The 20,306-nt window shown below is 42.4% G+C and overlaps 1 pseudogene; it reads right to left on the bottom strand.

Moving 5' to 3' along the window:
- Positions 1 to 16,108: 16,108 nt before the first annotated feature.
- On the bottom strand, positions 16,109 to 16,757 carry LOC144290082 (large ribosomal subunit protein uL11 pseudogene; annotated as a pseudogene).
- Positions 16,758 to 20,306: the final 3,549 nt, after the last annotated feature.

Raw genomic sequence — 20,306 nt, forward strand, 5'->3', positions numbered from 1 at the left:
ATGAGACAGAACACTGGTGCTTTGAAAAGGTCAATGAGGCTGGCTGACAAAGAAAAAAAAAGAAGACACAAATTATTGATATCAGGGATGAAACAGAAGATACCAAGACAGACCCTGTAGACATCAGAAGGATAAGATGGGAGAGCTATGCACAACTGTGCGCATATAAATTTGATAACTTACATAACACAGACCAGTTCCTTAGAACATAAACTGCCACAATTCACCTAATATGAAATAGATCCTTTGAAGCCATGTAACAATTAAGACAAATAAAGTAGTAATTAAAAAGCTCCTGAAAAAGCAATCTCTAGACCCAGGTAGTTTCACTGGAGAATTTTACCAAGCATTTAAAGAAGAATTATCACAAATTTTACAAAATATCTTCCAGGAAATAAAAGAGAAGGAAACATTTTCACCTCAATTTACGAAGCAAATATTATCCTCATAGCAAAATCAGACAAAGATGGTACAGAAAAGGAAGAAAACCTAGAGAGAGGATTATCTTCGAGAAGATGCAAAAATTCTTAATATTGGCAAATAGAATTCACCATTATGTAAAAAAAAATAAAATAAAACCTACACATCGTGTCCAAAGTACATGAGAATGCTTAAACATTAAAAAAATATATCAATCAAGGTAATCCACTATATTCACATGCTAAAGAAGAAAGTCACATGATTATAGCCATTGATGAAGAAATAGCATTTGAAAAATTCAGCACTCGTTTATGAAAAAAACGTGGAAAACTAGGAGAGGAGGGGAACTTTCTTAACTTGACAAAGAATATGTACAAAACCCCACAGCTAAAGTCATCTGCAAAAGTAGGTGTTTTCCCACCATGGTCAGGAACAAGGTAAAGATGTCCACTCTCATTGCTGCTATTCAACATCCTACTAGAAGTTCTAGGCAATATTATAAGACAAGAAAAAGAAATAAGAGTCATATAGACCAGAAAGGAAGATCTAAAATGCTCCTATTGACAGATGACATGACAGTCTGTGTAGAGAGTACCAAGGAAAATACAGTAGATAAGAAAAAAAACAAAGTCCCCAAGTTCCCAGAATGAATACATGAGATCAGCGAGGTTGCAAGATATATAAGGTCAACATACAAAAAATCAGCTTTGTTTCTGTACACTAACAATGAACGTGAGGGAATGGAATTTTTAACTACTATGCAATGTGCAATCTCTCAATGAATCATGAAACACTTGGGCATGAATCTAAGAAAACATATATGGGACTTGTATGGTGGCAAAGTTCTCATTGAATGTCTAAATAGACAGATTGTCTGCATTCATAGACTGGAAGACTCAGCGTAGTAAGAGTGTCAATTCTCCTCAGATTGATATACAGACTTAACACAATTCCTATGAAGGATTCTAAGAGATATAGACAAGAGTAATCTAAAATCTACACAGAAAGGCAAAGCAACTAGAAGAGCTAAAACAACTTTGAAAAAGAAGAACACGGTAGGAGCAATTGTTCTACCCAATTTCAAGACCTACTCCATAGCTGTAGTCGTCTAGGCTGCTCTGGATTAGGAAGAAGGGTAGACATGCAGATCAGTGGAACAAAATCATGGGTCCTTAAATTATTCCATGATATGGCCACTAATTTTTGACGGAGTTGCGAAAGACAGTCAACAGATAGAGTTGAATTGGATCTCCGCAGGCAACCCCCCCACCCCCCCGCCAAAACCTATACCTCACACATCATGTGAAAACTCACCCGAATTGAGCATAGATTTAAAGATAAAACAAAGATTTAAGAGGAAAAAAATTTAGAGAAAAAAATCGTTGAGACCTATGGCTTGGTGAAGAGTTTTTAGTTATGACATCAAAAGCATGTGTATATTAAAAAAAAATTGTGAAGAGGACTTCATCAGCAATTAGAACTCTTGTTCTACAACATATCCTGCTAAGAACATGGAAAGACACATGGATAAAAAATATTTGCAAACAACATATCTGACAAAGGACTCATATCTAAAATAATAAATTCTCAGAAATCAAAGTCAAAAAATAATCTGATTATACAGTGAGCAAAAGACATGAAGAGATTATGTGGATGGCAAAAAAACCCCACTTAAATAGATACTCAATATCATTAGCTTAATTTACATTAAGGAAATGGAAATTAAGACCTCGGTGGGATATCATTATACATTTATTAGAAGAACTAAAAAAATTTTTTTTAAAGTGATAATCCCAAAATCTGGTGAGGAAGCAGAGAAACTGGATCTTTCATACACTGCTCGTGGAGATGAAAAATGGTACAGCCACTCTGGCAAATATTCGCAGTTTCTTATAAAGCTAAATCATATACTTACTATACAACCCAGCAGTTGTACGCTTGAATGTTTATCTCAATGAAAAACTCACATCCACAGAAAAACCTGTAAATAATTGTTTGTAGCAGCTCTATTGGTAATCGCCCCAAAGTGTAAACAACCACAATGTCCTCGAATGGATGAATGGTTAAGCAAAGTGTGATAAATCATACATGGAGTGGACTGTGGGTACACACAGTAACTTGGACAGGTCTCACGGGCATTAGGTGGAGCAGAAAAGGCCAGTACCAAAGGTCACATACTGCATGATTCCATTCATGCGCCGTTCTTGGAAAAACAAAATTGCAGAGATGGAAAAAGATTAGTTGTTGCCAGGGTCTAGGGATGATGGGGAAAGGATGGCGGGGTGACAACAAAGGGTCCCATGGGTCAGATCTTTCTGATGATGGGATAGTTTTGTGTCCTGATTGTAGTGGTAGTTACACAAATTTGCAATCTGTGATAACATGGCATTGACACACACACACACACACACACACACACATATACACTATACAATGTGGACTTCCTTGTTCTGATACTGCGCTCTAATTATGTAAGATGTAACCATTGGGAGAAACGGGAAGGGTACACGGGCCCTCTCTTTACCATCTTTGATCTATAATTATATTTTTAAAAGTTCCCCAAATGGCAAAACCCAAAGTTAGACTAATTACAACAGTGAGGGTAGAGACCAAAGGATCAATAGAACAGAGTGCAACGATTCAAAAACAAGTCAATATAGAAATTTGGTACATGATCATAGTCAGATTTCAAATCAGTGTGGAAAATATGGATTGTTTAAGAAAACTGGCAATCCAAAACAAAACAAGTTAGATCTCTATACCACGTTGTAAATAAATTCCAGAAGATTCAAGAACTGAAATATAATTACGAGGGGCAGAAAACGATATTTTTTATAATAAGCAGGTGGCAAGAGCCTTTCTGAGAATGATGTAGAATTGTAAGCCTGAGGGAGAAGAATCGCAGACTTGATAGTGAGAAACAATACATTGTTATTTAGTAAGTGATATTATAAAGAATATGAGACCTGTGACCAATTTAGAGAATATTTTTGGAACAATCGTGAGTAATAAATAAAATACTCCTATTAATGAGAAAGTGGGCACGTAATTACAAAATAGATCAAGGAAATGAACAGAGGGGATGAAAACTAAGATGCCACACAGTATGTGAAAAGAAGCTCAGACTTATCAATAACCAATAAAATTCAAATTAATGAAATTAAAAAGATTCATTGGTTAAAGGGAGTGATTGTGTCTTGCATTCAAAGGACGGGGGTAGGGGACAGACACTTGTGCACACAGTTCGTGGGCTGGGTCACTATCTGTGGGGAGATGCAAATATCATGACCTTTAGGTCCAGCAGTTCAAATTGTAGAAAACTATCTCCTGGAATTAGGCAGGAAATGTCAACATATATATGAAGGGAACTTATTTGCAGCATTAGTTAGAATTGTCCAAAATTTGAACCACTTTCATGTTAATTGGTTAAATAAAATATGATATTTAAATATACTGGAATTTTGAGAAGATTTAAAAAATAGTGAAGCAGACCTCTATACACTATAAATAATTTAAAAAGTAGAGGATAGGGATGCCTGGGTGGCTCAGCAGTTGAGCATCTGCCTTTGGCTCAGGTCATGATCCCGGGGTCCTGGGATCGAGTCCCACATCGGGCTCCCCAGAGCCTGCTTCTCCCTCTGCCTGTGTCTCTGCTTCTCTGTGTTTCTCATGAATAAATAAATGAGATCTTAAAAAAATTAATAAAAAGGAGAAGATAGCAGTTCAAAAGAAACCTGAATTTTAGAGAATCCAGGGTCATTTAAGCTTCTACCACTTATATTGGCAATTATGTATGTTAATATTCATACATATATATGTAAATATATAAAATATATATTTGGGTATTTTTTTCGGTGGACTATTTATAGAAGGATACACAAGAAATTGATAAAACTTCCCAGAGAGAACAGTGGAATGAGGAATTGGGGGAAAGATGATTTCTTTAACATACTTTTCATTTTTACTGAAGTGATACAGATGTGTTGCCTAGAATGTCAAATGGCACTAGAGGTTCACAGTGAAAATGGGGTGTAGGAGTGGGATAGAGGTCTTTAGTTAAAAAGGAAAAAGAACCATTGAAGAGACAAATTATGCCACATTACAAATGAAAGAGAACACATGAGTGAGCTGATTTTGGGAATCCACACAAGCACAGACATGTTTATTTTCCTCTTTTGGCTCATTTGAGATTCTCGGGAGCACAACTCTGGAGACCTCTCTCGATGTTTCCAAAGGAAGGGACCATCTGTACTGATCCATGGGCTAGGAAATGACGGGGCACCATCATCTCCTCTGCGTATGAAGGGCATGGGTGGTTAGAGGAATGAAGCTGGCGGGAGAGCGTGCATCTCCTCAGCTGTTCGTGGAAGTGGCCTCCTGTCCCTTCCTTGGTTGGCGACAGAGAGAAAAGGTGAGAGGGCCATGCGTGATCATGAAGTCACCCAGATTTCCGTGAGACACCAAGGGCTAGTGGGACCCTTGCCCTGTCTCGGTTTCACCAATATGTCATACACTAATATGATCACACATTCCAAGTGGTGGCACTTGGAATGTGTGATCCCAGAGCCACATGGTGCACTTGTGGACACCTCCCGAGGTCTGGGCTGCACTGGCCTCAGACTTTGCACAGCGAACCGTGAAAGGAGTGGAGATGCACTCGTCCCAGGCAGACCCTGTCCCCTATGCTCCGGGACTCACAGTCACTTCAAATCATTCATCTTCTTCTCATGTGGCTCCAGGGGCTGCGCAGCGTGTCACCTTTCTCAGCATTTTAGGTCTCTCTTTCGGGTGAATAGGCGGCAGTGTTTTCTTTGTGGAATGAAACTGCACAAAAAATATCTTTGCAAGCAGATTTGCATCTTGATAACACTCTGTTGATGAGTCTGGCCGCAGAGTGCTGATGGAGAGTGTGGATCTCCGGGAACACTTCCAGCGGATACGCATCAGCGCGGTGATGCTCGTCCAGGCTTCACAGCGGTCGGGGCGGCCTATTAGCGCCCGACACCCGGCCCGCCCTCCTGGGCCTCTCCCAGCAGTCCACGCTCCCGACACCCCCAGCTTCTTCGGTGGGTTCCTCCAGGTGCAGCGACTTCCCTGCTGCAGGATGCGGGGCTTCCTCTGTTTCATCCTCCTTTTCCCGAAGAGCCTTCCCGGCTTTGTCCAAGGGTGATAACGATACATGAGGAGGAGGCCATATAACCTACAGGAGAGAACATGGGTTTTGGAGCTAGAGCCACATTCAAATCCTGATACTGCTATTTATAAGTCCTGGGTTGGAATCTGTTTCTTTCTGGGTCAGACAGAGTAGCAATATTTTCATAGACTCTTTTAGTCCAGTTTCTCCATAAAAACAGAACCAGTAGGACATGTATGTGAATACACACACACACACACACACACACACACACACAATGGGGTTTATTATAAGGAATTGGATCACATAATTAGGAAAGCTGACAGGTCTCAAGATCTGCAGGATGAGTTGGCAGCTGGAGACCCAGAAAAGCCAGTGGTTTCATTCTAGTCCAAAGGGCTACCGGCCCAGGATCCAGCTGTTCCAGTTCAAATGTGAAAGCGAGAAAGAGCTGATGTCTCAGTTTAATGGCAGGCAGGCGGGAGGAAATCCTTCCTCCTTGGGAGTGGGTCAACTTTTTATTTTTATTTTCTATTCAGGCCTTCAACTGATTAGATGAGGCCCATCCACACGGGAGATGGAGATCTACTTTACTCAGATCTACCAATTTAAATGCTAACCTCATCCAAAGTACTCTCACAGACTCACCCAGATTAATGTTTGACCAAATATCTGGACACCCTGTGTTCCAGTCAAGTTAATACATAAAATATAAAATTAAACATCCCAGAGATTTTTGAGAATTAGAAGTTAATGTTTGGGAAGTGCGTCAGTACCAGAACATGGAATGTGGGATTTTGAAAGTTGTTAGATGATTACTAAAATTTAAAAATGTGTCATATCATTGAATCATTTGATTCCCCGTAACAACCCAAGTTGGTGGGAAAGACAGAGGTAGTCACCTCCTCTTACAGACGAGATCAAGGCACTGGTTGGTTGTGCAACTTGATTCAGGGCTTTCTAGAACATTTCAATCCTTGTGCCTTTGGAGTGGGGTGGGGGCAGGTGCAGAGGAGGGTGGGAGCATGGCACGTGTACCATGCCAGACGCGGGTGGAGCTCTCGATACTCTGGGACCTCTGAACGCCTTGGAGGGATGGGGAGTGGAGTAAGTGGGGTGGCCAGAGGACTCGAGAAAGCTCCTAACCTATCTTTCCGGAAGTCTGAGAGGCGATGATTGAATGCCATAAATCCTCTTCATGCCAGAAGTGGCCGCACTGCCGAGATTCAGCCTCTGTGCGTGGCCAGCCGATGGGAAGCCGAAAAGACACGAGGACTGTTTAGACCCCGTGTCCTGGAACGTGTGATCATTCTACCCGTGTGGGATGGCAGTTTAACTTCCCACTGTCTTAAAAATCACAGAACCTGGAGATTGAGAGGGACCTTAGATTTAAGCTAATCTGCGTAACGACCCATAATTCCACAACCACATAATAATACCCGCATCGTTGTGTCTCTATGTTTGTGAAACACCGTCAGATATATTACTCACGATGACCTGGACACACAGCATGAGAGTAGGATGCACAAGTCTTGGCCAAGGTCTTACGCTATGTAGAGAAGACCTAGGGCAGGGCCTCCTATGACCCTCTCTGCTCAAACTCCCCGGAGAGGGGAGGTCTCTGTTCCACACGGTGTAACATGGCCTAACAGATATCTCCCTGGGCTGACACCATTTTCACTCATTTCTCATCCACGGACTGTAAACTCTTTATTTGAAATACATGTTTGTGTGAGTTCTGTGGGTGACTCAGCCCTCTTCTAGAGGACAGCTGTTCACAAGTTTAAAGACAATTCCTGGGTGCCCCATGAGCATTTGTACTTTTCTTTTTGGGGTCACAACCCTCAGGTCCCTGTGTGCCCCATGATGGGGGCTTTAGACGCCTCCCATACCCCCCACCCAGTCTAGTTGCTGGAGGCATGCTCCAGCAAGCGTTTTGTAAGATGCAGCCTGACAACGACCACGATGCTCCGGTGTGGTCTCAACCTTCAGAGTGGAGCGTGCGCTTGTTCCTGGACCTATAGCCCCAGACCCCAGCACACAGAGAAATGCCAATGCTCAGCACAGCCGCTATCACAGGTGGGGACACTCAACCCATCTGTGCCCCCACTTACTCCTTGAGTTTTGTTCAACCTTCAATGCCTCCACTGTCTGGCCCCTGGTTGGTGACCTCTGGGCCCTACATTTATTCTCTTATGTTTGGCTTCTCTCTTTCCTCTGTTTGGGGGGTGGGTTTGGGACATCACCATCATCTCCTTGGATTCCTGGAACCCTACAGATAGGGCAAATACACACATGGATGGACTATGACCGTCTATTCTATATAGATCACCTTATTAATATATTCATGACCATATTGATTTTATTGAAGGGCTATTGATATTGAGTTTATCATCAGCTATGCCCACCTCCCTTTGTTCAGATATTCGGTTTTGTATCGTGCTATTAATATCTTGGACTCCACCGTAACTCCATAAGAATGTTTAAGGCATTTTTATCCTTTCATCTTTAGAGCTCACCTTTCTTCAAAGCTCCCAAATCACTCATTAAGCTTAACTCAATGTTAAAAGCTGTCCCATGATCCTTTTTAATTTTTGTGATTTTTCCCCCAAGATTTTATTCATGTATTTATGAGAGACACAGAGAGAGAGGTGGAGACACAGGCAGAGGGAGAAGCAGGCTCCATGCAGGGAGCCCGATGAGGGACTCGATCCCAGGACCCCAGTATCACGCCCTGAGCCAAAGGCAGACACTCCACCACGGAGCCCCCCAGGTGCCCCTGGAGGTGAGATTCATCTGAGCATTTATGTTTTGAGAAACAATACATGTTGCTGAGAAATACAAACAAGGAGGCAACGTATGCACAGATTCTGCCCGCAGTGTGTTTGGAACTTGGGACTGGGACCTCGTCTCATGACACAAAGGACCCTAAGAGGAGAATGGGGCTCCCTCGAGGCCCAGGGCAGAATGTCTGCCATTTTTTTTAATAGGCGAGTGGAGCAGATTCAGCATTCACTTTTAAATGTATTTACAACCAATATCAATGTTCTGAGAATTTCACTGACGTGTATTTTCCCTGTTGTTATTCGCCATATCCAGTGCCTCCTGGAAGTCCCTGCTGCATGTAGGGTGAATCCAAGTACCATTCCTGGGTTGTGCAGTCCACATACATGACCTGTTTCTACTATGGAGCATGCAATCATGTTTTACAACACACGGTGTACAGCGAGGTGTGATATATGATGTGGAATACAAACAAGGATTGACAAACTATTTCCCATGGGTTCACCATCCACTTTGTAAAACAGATTTGTTTTAATTTGGATACGGCCACATTCACTTATTTACAGACTGCTTACAGACCTTGGCTACTACGGCAGAGGTGAGGTGTGACAACACAGCCCCTGTGTCCCACAAGCCTAAAATTTTATGTTTACTGTCTTTCCCCTTTAGATAAAGTCTGCAAATCCCATAATACATAATATAACATATAACAGATGACATGACATGTTAATATAGAATATACCACACACAGTGTATAAGATAGTAGACGATCTATGACAACCTACGGGATCATAATTCATAAACGATCGTTCTATTTGTCCAAAGTCGTGGGATGAGGCATTTGACGGTTTGTATAATTAAACCATTAAAGCCTTTCTCTAACTTAGAGTATTCGTTGTGTCGGAAAAAATCTGAAAATTGTCCCCTGGGACTGGTTAGAAAACCCAGAAACCATTATACAGGAATAATGATTGATCCAGCAATTAACAAACACAACTTAGTTGAGGTTTTTCTGTTTTCTGAATAAATTGTTAACAGATGTAGTAACTTCTGAGGCTGGTCTGCATCAAGGACAATGGTTCAGATTGGGGGTGAGTGATTGATTCTTTGAGCCCTTCGGAGAACACACACAATTGGCACAGAATCAGTAGATTTGAATACTGTGGCCCAGATGGAGAAACAGCTTTGAGGTGTAGAGCGTTCAAAAGCTAATTTTCAGGGATACGGTATAAAAATCTAAATGTGTCGAACAGATGTATGGAGACTTTTTTTTTCTTTTTTTTTACTGTGTACGTTTCTTGGACCTGTTCAGTTTTGTGTGTGTTGCTCTTTGGCCATCCTTACGGCAGAGGACCAGGGTAAAGCTGGTACCGTGCGGACTTTACCCTACAAGGTGGCATAAGGAGTCAGGTGGCCGGGTGTGCGGGGGGCCCTCAGGGGCGTGGAGCCTCGTCCCCTGCCCTCCGGCTGCGGCAGCGGGGTGCGTCTGGGCTGCTCTCCGTCATCGCGCTGCCGGTTGGCTCCCACCTGGGCCGTTGAGGCAGGGCCTTGGTTCACGAGGATTAACGAGGAGTACGTACACTTGGCGGAAACGCACACCTCTCTCTGTTTGTCGACAAGGAGACACGGCCTAGTCTTACTAGAGCCAAACAATGCTCATCTGATACGTATGAATATTCATTGGATGCGAGGAATTAAATTATAGAGGCATCTGTTACACCACGAGAGAGTTAACGGCTACGTCGGGCACTTCTCGTCTGTTTGGAGCATTCACGAAGAACCTTTTATCTGAATAAGACCAGGAGCTTCTTAGTGCACCTCTGCTAAACTCAGGCGGCCCCCCGAGTTCGGCTGGCGTGGAAGTAGGTGTGGCGGGCGGTGTGCAAGCGCCCTCGGGACACGGGTCAGCACGGGGCTGACTTTGGAGACATTGGCGGTATTTACCTGTGGTCCCTGCTCACCTGCTTACCCCCCTGTCCTCTCCTCCCCTGATGACCCTGCCTCTTTTAGGGCATTTACACACAGAGGGCTGGTGACTCTCTCCCTGGCTTTGATGGCCTATGACTCTGCAGGGGGCGGGGGGCAGTGTTAGGAGGTTCCCACCAGGAGGATGTCACTGGGCTCCTCCACGTTTCTTGATAGAACCACACCTGCAGGAAGAGCTGTGTCCAGCCCCTTGGGCAGTGATTTCCAGAGGGCCTCTCCCAGGACGCCCACCGTCCTCGTGGCCTACATGGGATGGGTGAGGACCTACATGGGATGGGTCACCTATCAGCCTCCTCCTGGGTGGTGCGCTCTGTGAACCTGTGTGAGCAGCTAGGTATATATTTCTCACGCATCCTATTTCCTACCTGCAGTAACAATGCCATTGGATACTCTCTGGTAAATGGGCACCAGGGTCCCCACGAGTTGCTCTGTGGACAGGAAGGGGACCACGACAAGGAAGGGACACTGGGAGCCTGACTGTGGATGGAGCGGGAGCTGCCTCGTTAGGGGAGGTCACGCAGCGGCAGCCAGGGGGAGGAGGATCCCCTAATTACCTGCGGACTCTCCTCTCTGTTCCTAATTAATTTCGCTCCCGATGGGGCAGCACCAGGCCCTCGCTGAGAGAAGAGATAAGTATCTGCCCTCCCTAAGCCATGTGCCCTCACGCCGTTGGCCCCGGCATCAGAGCGCTGGCACAGGTCTGGGCACCCGCCTCGCCGAGAGGTCCTGGCAAAAGCCCGTCTACCCCGTGAAGCTTATAAAGCCACCGACGTTTCGAAATCCTCCTGAGCTTTGTTGTTCTGCTGTTACCCCGTCATCCCTTGGGGGCAGTGTGTCATCTGCTAATTATTCCCTAACGCTCATTATGCTCATCCCACTGTGATGTAAGGAGGAAGGGGGGGCCTCTCTGCCTGGAGCTGGCCCAGGACGGCAGCTACGTGGAATCCCGAGTGATCCAACCTGTGGGCCACTTTGTTTTCATACCCAGTGGGTGCTGTTTGTTTATTGACGTGGAGGATTTGGAAACTACTGTTCTTTCTGCAGGTGCTGACAATCCCAGCTGCGCAGACATGAGCATCTTGTGCGTAGAGGATTTAGCTCTGGTCTCCCAGAGCTGGAGCATGACTGGGCTTTTCCAAGACGAGAGGGAGGCTGGGTTGACAGACAGCCTTTGTTAGCCTGGTTCCTACAAGCTGGAGCTGACTGTCTGGGTTCATCCAGACGGCCCTGGTTCATGGCTGTCATCCTAGCTATTAACTGACAATACTTACTTCCACTGTCAAGGGCGCCCCGGTTTGACGATCACATCCCATGGGTATCCTAGCACATGGTCTTCTGAGTGGGTCGAGGAGGCAGTGAGACACCAGAGGAATCAATCACTGTTCCTGAGCTTCCCGCACTAACTGCCCTCTAGGGTGGAGATGCTTGAGATCTTGAAGGTTCTGTGTGCAAAGGGGTGGGAGAAGGAGCCAGACTGGTGAGCTACTGGCTTCCAGCAGTCTACACATGACATTAACTCATCCAATCCTCAAGAGAACACAGGGAGTATTGCCACCCCTAATTTACCTTTAGGGAAAGAGGTTAAGAGATTCTCCCAACAGTTCAAAGTAAGTGGTAAGACAGGGATTTGAACTGTCTGCCTCAAAGCAGGCCTGTCCAGGACACCATACTCACTGGGAAGACAGGGAGCACACACAAGCTCTACAAGCTGAGCCTTTGAGGGTTATCCCAGGAAAGGGAGAGGACAGTCGGGTGATAGAGGTTGAGACCTACATCAGATGCTGCTAGGCAGGACCTGGAAGTCATGGTGGTGCCTGAGTGGGGACCTTGACAAGGGATCACTGGGACAGGACTGGAGTGACCCTCCATGCAAAGAGTGGGGTGGGTTCCCTGGCTGCTGGACCAAACCTGTGGGTAGAGGACTGGGACCCTGCTCCCTGCAGAACATGAATGTGGCAACGAATTATGCTGTTGCATAGAATCGGGACAAGGAAGGAAAAAGAGAAAATTGCTACTGGAAAACTGGACATGGGTGTTAGGAAGGGGAGATAATGGTGGGAAGGGAAAGCTGATATCGAGATGGGGAAATTAATGCTGAGAAGGCCAACAGCATCTGCCTCGTGCTTCAAAACAGTTGCCAGGGCACCTCAAGAGTCCTCAGCTCCAGGCTTCGGGCCTCCATCAGCCCCTCCATGGGCCCCTCCCTCCCAGTGAGTCATGCCATCTGGGGGTCCTAGGTGATCACGCCCAAGGTCAGGCAGGGCTGGTAAGCCAAGGGTACTACCTCTGTACACCTGAGCATTGCATTATGTGGATAATAAAGTGCTGGTGAGCCTCCTTGGTTAACCTTTGCTTCATGGTGTTGTGAAAGTCCCATTTCCCTGCAATCGCAAGGAAGCAAGGCTCTGAGCAGAAGGCAGAGTGAGCCCTAAATATCCTAGGTGATACCTCCTCCTGTCCCATAGCCACACACTCTGCCGGCCAGCTGTGTTTCCTCTGGTACGTTTACCTCGCCAGACTCTGAGAGCCCTTTCTTTTAGATTTGAAAAAAATAAAAAACCAAAGAACATTGACATGATACTATCAACTAAATTGCAATCCTGACAATCATCATATGGTCTCACTCATACGTAGAGTATAAGAAATAGTGACAGGGATTATAAGGGAAAGGAGGGGAACTGAGTGGGAAAAAATTAGAGAGGGAGACAAACCATGAGACTTCTAACTCCAAGAAACAAACAAAGGGTTGCAGAAGGGGAGGTGGGTGGGGTGACGGGCACTAAGGAGGGCACATGATGGGATGAGCACTGGGTGTTATACTATATGTTGGCAAATTGAATTTAAATAAATAAATAAAGGAAATAAAGACCTCAGAACCAAAAAAAAAAAAAAAAAAGACAATGATAAATGTTTTCACAGTTGAAATCGAAACAAGTAACACACTGAGGTGCCATTTGCCATCCGTCAGGCTGGAAAAAAATGTAAAAGACTGTCCATAATTAGTGGGGTTGAGGATGAGGGCAACTGGCACTCTCCTACATTGCTAGCAAGAAAGTAAAATTACGATGCTTTGGAAAATAATGTGGCATCTTCTTCAACAAATTTTTGTTGTTGTTCAATAAATTAAACATGTGCCTCCTCACTGATCCCCTCACTGCCCTCCTGGGTGTAACTGTGCCCCAAGAGATTTAAAGCACATGCTCATGTCAAGGACTCCTGCACTAAAGATCCTGGCAGGTCTACTTTTAATAGCTCAGAGTTGGAAACAACATAGATATTCATAAATGAGTGAATGAATTAAAAAAAAAACTTACCTTTCTGCATCCTTCCAATGTAACACAACTAAGAGATTAAAAATAATAAAACTAAAAAAAAAATAAACAAAAAAATAAATAAATAAAAATAAAAATAATAAAACTGTGAATCCATGCAATAAATGTACCAATGTTAATTTTTTTAAACCAAGCTGTGTAAACTCAACCCTGGCCTTAAATCATATTGTATTATTCAACTTTTCAAAATTCTAAAAAATGTAAACTAATGTAGAACAACAAGCGAATGTAAAGTTTCATTTGAACCTGGGAAGGAGGGTGAGAGGGGCCAAAAGAAGAGAATAAAGAGGACACAAGGAGATTTTTGAGAGGAAGGGACATATTCAGTCTTTTCACATAGGAATGAATTCTCTGGTGCATGCACACGGCAAAACTTAATAAATTGTATACTTTGCCAAAATAAATAGATCAATAAATCAATTGCAGACCTAATTTGGATTTCTAAGATTTTAAACATGCACTGCTTCTCATTATCAAAACGTTTCTAAGAACTCACCAGTGAAACTCCTTGGGCCTGCTGATTTCTTTTCTTTTTTCTTTTTGTAGGTTTTAATCTACGACCCCAATTGATTTACTAGTTATGGGACTATTCTATTATTTAACCTCAAGTGAGTGTTGGTATGTGTGGGTTTTGAGGAATTGGTCTATTTCATCGAAGGTATTAAGCACGTGTGTGTGTAGAGTCCTTCATAGAATTTCCGTAGCCATTTAATGTCTGTGAAATTGGTAGTGATACTTCTTTTTCACTCCTGATATTGCTAATTTTTGTACCTTTCCTTTTTTAATTTGTCGGTCTTGTTAGACATTAGTCAATTTTATTGTTTCAAAAATCAGATCAGCTTTTGAATTAATTTTATCTATTATTTTTCTGCTTTCAATTTCACTAATTTCTGCTCTTTCATTATTATTTACTTCCATCTAGTTGTTTGGGTTTATTTGTTCTTTTTATGATTTCTTGAAGCGGAAGCCTAACTCATTAATTTTCTTTCTTTTTTTCTAACAGAAGTATTTAGCGCTATAAATTGCCCCATGTGTGCTGCTTTGGCTACAGCCAAAGCATGTTGTCATTTTATTTTTCTATTCAATTCAATACATTTTCCAATGTCCTGTGAGAATTTCTCTTTGGATTATTTAGAATACATTACTTAATCTTTAAAGTTTGGAGATGATCTTTCTGCTGTTTGTTTCTAGTTTAATTCCCTTATGGTCAGGGAACATGAATTTGTTAAATTTTGTTTTATGGACCCAAATATGGTCTATTTAAATGGATATTTCCATGTGTGCCTGAAAAGAATGTGTATTCTGTTAATGTTGGGGAAAATATTTTATAGATGTTCATTGGATCCCCTCAGTTAATGGTGTTATCAGTTCTTCTACGGCCTTGTTGATCTTCTAAGTATTATATTTATTCTTGAGAGAGGGGTTTTGCCCATGGTCATAATTGTACATTTGTCTTTATGTTTTTAGGTCTGTCAGCTTCATGTATATTGAAGCTCTGTTGTTTGGTGCGTACACATTTAGGATTGTTACATCTTTTTGGTGAATTAATTCTTTTTTCATTATGTAATGGTTCTCCTATCCTTGGTAATTTTCTTTTCCCTGGAGGCTACTTAGTCTGATATTAATATAGACATTTCTTGTTTCTTTCTGTTAGTGTTTGCATGTTATACATCTTCCATCCTTTTACTTTTAACATACTATATAACTATATTTGAAGTCAGTTTCTTGAAGACAGCCTATACTTAGCCCAAGTCTTTTTTTAAAAAATCCATTCTGGGGGCACCTGACTGGCGCAGTAAGTAGAGCACGTGACTCTTGACTCAAGGCTGTGAGTCAAGCCCCATATCAGGCATGGGAACTACTTTAAAAAAAAATCCATTCTGATCATTTCTGCCTTCTAATTGAGATGTTTAGAACACTTTCATTTAAAGTAATTATTGCTATGCTAATATTTAGGTTGCCCATTTTATTATTTGTTTTGTTTTATTTTACTGTTTATCTTTTTCTGACTTTCTGTGGATCACTTGAGCATTTTTTAGTGTTCCATTATTATTCACCAATAGTTTTGAGTATTTATTTATTTTTATTTTTTTATTTTTAATTTTTAAAAATTTTTTTATTTATTTATGATAGTCACACACACACAGAGAGAGGCAGAGACATAGGCAGAGGGAGAAGCAGGCTCTATGCACCAGGAGCCCGAGATGGGATTCGATCCCGGGTCTCCAGGATCACGCCCTGGGCCAAAGGGAGGCGCCAAACCGCTGCGCCACTCAGGGATCCCTTGAGTATTTATTTTTGTATAGTGTGTGAGATGTGTGTGTATGTATGTGTGTGCAGTCTAGAAATTTAAAATCCATCTTGATATATTATAGTTCCCTAGTATCAATATTTTACCACTTGAATGGAATGTAGAAAGTTAGCACCACTTATGTACTTCTACCCACCTCACTTTTCTTTCTTTCTTTTTTTTTATGGTTGTCAAATGATCTTTTATTGAAATATTTTCCTTTGTAGTTAACTCGCTGGGCATTCCACTGCACCACTATTGATGTCATCTATGATGTCATGAGGGTGACAGCCATCAACATTGCAGCCCACAGACTGGCCAGTCCCCAGGATCTCTTTGATGGTTCCAGAGAGTTCTCTGGCTAAAGATTGGTGTTGCATCTGTTGGGCAATATTGACAATCTCATCAAAAGTGTTATTTCCACAGTGCTTAATGTTTTTCTGCTTCTCTCTGTCTCTTGGTGGTTCCTTGAGGGCTTTGATAATCAGGGCAGAGGCAGAAGGTACCACTTCAATCTGGGCCTGTCTGTTTTGAATGGTCAGTTTCACTGTAATCCTTAGACCCTTCCAATCACTGGTTGCCTTGGCGATGTCATCACCAACCTTTTTTGGAGATAGACCCAGCGGGCTGATCTTCAGGGCCAGGGCAGACGTGGCACCAACCTCGCCACCAGTGCATCTCAGGTACACAACTTTGATCTCGTTGGGGTCGAACTTAAGCGGCATGGTGGAGGCAGCTGGTGTCGGATGAACCCGGATTCGGGACAACCAAAGACAGTAGCACCTTTGCCTCCTCTGAGCCTAAAGCCAAAAAAAAAGCCCACTTCCCTTTTCATAATTTTCTTAAATATTGCCTCCACACACATTAAGAACAATATTGGACAAGATGACAATTTACTGCTTTCTACCACAAAGCTGGATTTTGAAATCTTGAGTGGAGCAGAATACAGTATCATTTTAAACGAAATGTTTGTCTTTCCATTGGGCTCTCTTTGTTTCTGATTTTCTGATTTTTTTTTCATTATTTCATTTCTGTCTGAAGAACTTCCTTCAGTGAGTCTTTTAAAGCAAGTCTGTTGGCCACAGATTATCTTAGTTTTCTTTCATCTGGGAGTATGTTTATTTCACTTTCATTCCTAAGGAATATTTTCGATGAGTATAGAATTTTGAGTTGACATTTCTTTCAGCCCTAGAAAAATATTGTGCCATTTTCTTTTCACCTGCATGGTTTTTTTAAAAAAAGATTTTTATTTATTTATTCATGAGAAACACAAAGAGAGAGAGAAAGGCAGAGACACAGGCAGAGGGAGAAGCTGGCTCCATGCAGGGAGCCTGACGTGGGACTCAATCCCAGGTCCAGGATCACGCCCTGGGCTGAAGGCAGCGCTAAACCACTGAGCCACCCGGGATGCCCTCACCTGCATGGTTTTTCATGATTTATCTGGACTCATTTGAATCATTGTTCTCCTACAAGTAGTGTTTTATTTCTTTCTGGCTATTTCAAGGTTTTTTTTTTTAATGTTTAAAATATGTTTGGGTTCTTTGGATCTTCTCTACTTAGGATTCTCTGAACTTTAATTTGTAGGTTGATGTTTTCAACCAAGTTTTATAGATTTTTGCTATTATTTCTTCAAATATTTTTTCACCCTACAGTCTTTCTCCCTTTCTTCTGGAATCACTATGATGTGAATGTTAGCTCTTTTAATATTATTGCACTACTCTGAGACTCTGTTCAATTTTTCAATCTGTCCCCTTTCTATAGTTTACTTAGATTAGAGGATTTCTGTTGACATATTCTAACTTTACTGCTGGTTTCCTCTATCATATTTATTCTGTTACTGAACTCATCTAGCAAGTTCTAAAATTTTGGTTATTATATTTTTCAGCTTTAAAATATTCATTAGTTCTTCCTTATATTTTGTATTTGATGAGGTTTTTAAAATTTTTTTCTACTTGTTTGAAGGGTGTAATCACTTGTTGGGCTATGTTTATGATCACTGCTTTAAAATCTTTGGCTGATCATTTCAACATCTGTGTGATCCTGACATCTGTATTGATTGATTCTCTTATTCAAGTTGAGATATTTCTGGGTTTTGGTATGATGAGTAAATTTGGGTTGATTCTGGATGTTTTATGTATTATGTCATGAGTGATTTTATTTCCTATTTAAGTATGTATTTTGTCAGTTAGTCAATCTGTTTATATTTAGGATGCACATCCTGGCTCAATTCTGTGGGCTTTTGTTCAAAAATCAATTTAGTTTCAAGTGTTTACAGTGGTATTCAGGATTACTCCATTGTGTGTTACCAAGAGGCAGTCTGGAATATGGAGAATATTTTATGCTGTAGGTTCAGTTCTCAAAGTCATTTCACACATTGGCTACTCAGGGGTATGCCCAGGACTTAGAATCCAGATTAAAAATTCCTTTCCTTACCTCCCTCTTCTCTTTAATTTTCCCTTCCACATTGTAGCACAATGAGATGGTCTCTGAAGGGAACTACCTCTGCTTCCCTTAGTATAAAGGGGATTGTCAGCATGGCTCCTCCCTACTGGCTCTGTGGCTGATGGAACACATGTATATGGGGAATACGCCACCTGTTTGCTGATGTTCACTTAGTGTAGAGTGGGAGCAATCAATAGGGCTCCCTTTCACCATTTCTACTGCACCTAGGGGTAAGGGGGAGGGATGCTACCATTGCTTGTGTTAATGCAGGGGGAATGGAAGGTGAGGGACAACAACCCTGGGACAACATCCCAGAGTCTTCACAGGCCCAACATAGATGAGAGAGGTGTGACTTCCTTCATGGTGTTTGCCCAAAATAGAGCAGGTATAGTCTATGTGGTCCCGTCTGCAGAGCTGACCTGTTTCCAGCCTTTGGGTGGAGATAGTAGGTTTGTTTGTTTATTGGTCTGTGCCCATTAATGATCCTGGGCATTAATATAGAACCCAAGCTGATATAGAACCCAGGCCAAGATATACAGGAAGCCAAAATCCACAAAATCCAAGGAACTCATAATCAGGTATTCCTGGGAGTCCTAAGGTCCCTAGCCAGTGTCCCTCTCCCACTTTCAGTCTCCTAGTAGTTGCTTTGTTCATTTTATCTAGAGTTTTTTCATTATAAATAGTAGGAGTGGGGTGGAACGTGCCTACTCCATTTTGTCTTTTATCTTTGTTGATAAAATCTTAGTGCCCTTTGACTGTCACCTCGAACCCAAGGATATATGAGTTGTCATTAATGTTCCTTTCTCTTGAGCTCTCAAGGTCCTTTATTAATATCATGTAATTCAGCACATAATTAGATAGCACCTGCAGTTCTTACAGATTTATTCGTGTTTCTCAGTCTTGACCCGTATGGGACTATGTGGGATGCCTTCCTAGTAATCCCATGGTGCTCATTACAGTTCAGGGCTCAAGCTTTGGACTTTTTATTTCTTGGATGAATTAATTAGAACTCTGGAATCAATGTGCTTCTGAAGCCAAACTGACCTTGCATTCAAACCCTGTCTCTACCTAGTACTGCTTGTAGCATCTTGAATAAATTACTTAATCTCTTTGAGGTCTAGTTTCTTCATCTGTAAAATAGTTCTACTAATAACTTTATCACAGGAGGTAATGTAAGCATTAAAAATCAAAATACACAAGGGCACCTGGGTGGTTCAGTCAGTTAGGTGTCCAACTCATGATCTCAGCAGCTCAGGTCTTGATCTCAGGGTTGTGAGTTCAAGCTCCATGCCAGACATCAAAGTGAAAAAAAAAAAAAGGCCAAAGTATGCATTAATTAAGTACCTACTGCAATGAAATAGATTGTGCAACACTTTTCCCTTTTTCTTCCATTCTTCTTTGTTTTGTGACAACCTATCCTTCACTTCATAAAAGGAAAGTAAGAGGAGTTGAGAGACAAAAAGAAACGTTAGGGGGGCCTCCAAACACATCCATTTTTTCTCCTTTTGTTAGGCTAACTTAAATCCAAAAAAAATTGGTCTCTACTTGGCTTGTGCCCTGGTGGTAGCTCTTTTTCCTTTGCTTCTCACTGGGCCTCCTATCCATGGCGAGCCTTCTGGAAGTTGCTGGACACAGCAGCTGCCTCAAACACACCAGAGTGATGTACCCGCCCTCTTTTTGTACATCCCCGCCTTTCCCACAAGGACCCCATAGAATGGGCCCCACAGATTTTGTAAGCAAAAAGGGGTACTTGAAAGCAGCTGGATTGTGTAGATGAGGCAAATAGGGAGAAAGGCCCAGAACTGTGAGCTAGGAGAGCTGCTCATGTCAGCCTCCTGGAGCGCGGGAGGCCCTCCACATCTCCACTGGGAACTAGCACTCTGGAAGTGTGGGGCACCTCATCCACGCAGCTTGTGTC

The sequence above is a fragment of the Canis aureus genome, chromosome 1 (genome assembly GCF_053574225.1).
Source record: "Canis aureus isolate CA01 chromosome 1, VMU_Caureus_v.1.0, whole genome shotgun sequence".
Lineage (NCBI taxonomy): Eukaryota > Metazoa > Chordata > Mammalia > Carnivora > Canidae > Canis > Canis aureus.